Source organism: Arachis duranensis, chromosome 10, assembly GCF_000817695.3.
Source record: "Arachis duranensis cultivar V14167 chromosome 10, aradu.V14167.gnm2.J7QH, whole genome shotgun sequence".
Classification (NCBI taxonomy): domain Eukaryota; kingdom Viridiplantae; phylum Streptophyta; class Magnoliopsida; order Fabales; family Fabaceae; genus Arachis; species Arachis duranensis.
The window spans coordinates 21568897-21570602 of record NC_029781.3 but is presented as its reverse complement, the minus strand read 5'-3'; positions in this window follow the sequence as shown (position 1 = coordinate 21570602).

Sequence of the window (1706 nt, the reverse complement as noted above, 5' to 3'; positions counted from 1 at the left end):
TACAATTGCCTAAGTAACCTATTTATAATGGTTGGGTCTGATGGACAATTCCCATCCTTACCCTTCTTATGACGTCATTACTTACGTCATTGTCTATGATCTTGCACCAGCTACATTGTTGGTGCTCTATGACCTAAGCGATTACGTCACTATGCAATAATGTTGAGAGATGCTTCAGATGTGCTGTCCTCCTCTTTCATCATGTGACCTTCAGATGCGTTGTCTTCTTCCTTTATCATGTGGGTTGATTCCGTTTTATTATTACTTTCTTCAGATAACTCTGAGACACATAGCTGGCACTTGTGGTCTTCTCTGTCTTTTATCAAATAGCAGAGACTCCTCTTTATCCCTTCGGGGAGCTTTTCTAAGAGTCCAGATAAGTTGTAGAATGCTGATTCAAATTCCACTAAGAGTCTCATATCTCTTTCTTCAATTTCATTTCTTTTACTGGACACAAGCAGAGTATTTCTACTTTTATAATTAATCCTTGTGTGAGATTCCTTCATTATTTTTTGAGTTCTTTCAAAGACCCTTGCTAATGTGCTGGCTAGCCTTCCTTCATGACTGTAAATTGTTAAATCTTGAATCTGATCAATTGGTTGAAAATTTCCTGGGAAGACGGACATGAAGATCACTTGATGTGCTGGAACCAAGCATTCTTCTTCTTCATTAAAAATAGGTTGACTATTCGTAAATTTTAGGGATATATCCCTTGGATTTACGTTGTCAATCATATTTTTTAAATCTCTTTATTGCATCAATAAATCCTGCAGGAAACTCACTAATAATTTTTAAATCATTAAAAATTAAAATTGTATCAATTAATCCATACTGGAAAAACTGATAGGTGTCAGATAGGGAAGCCTCTGGAAATATAACCAGCTTTGTTAGCTGTTCTTTGGCAATAGGATAATATCCCAAGATTGCCCTTTTTTCTTCAGTCCAATTTAGGACTATGTTAAGGGTTTCTGTGAGATTTGATCTACAGACCCTTTTCTTTTCCTTGATTTCGGCCCTTGTAGGAATGTTTCTTATTATTCCTGTTCTCTGGGTTTGAATTGGAGCTTTATCTACTCTTTTTAGGGTTTGCTCTGGATGAAGAGCTTCATATTCCCTGAAAGATTCCTTTGCTTCTTCCATTGTTAAAAACCCTCCTTTATGAATTATCCTTGATTGATGTGTAAATGGTGCTGCTTTTTCCCAGGCATCATATACTCCTTTCATGGGGCCATTATAAATTACATAATATTTTTTATCTTGGGTGGATTTTTTGATAATTTCAGCAATTGTTTTATTTTCTGGAATTTTTTCTTCACCTGATTTGTCCACCACGCTTAGCTGGCTGAACTCTAATGGTTTTGGTTGTTGTGTTGATTTCATTGCTTCGATGGCCTTTTTGAGGGATTGGATCTGTATCCTTATTTGCTGACAATGCTTGCATTTTTCGAGTTCTTGTTCGTATTTCTGAATTTCTTGATCTAATGCGTTGTAGACGAACTCCATTCTCTTGTTAATGTATCTACAATAACATTTTTGTCACCCTTAATATATTCAATTTTCATTGGATATTGTAACAAAAATAATTACCATCTTACCAATCGTCCATGATTATAATCAACTTTCAAATTATATCGTATGAAACCTGTTAAATAACTTGAATCTGTCCTTAATGTAAAATCTCTGGGTAGTAAATCAATTTTCCATTT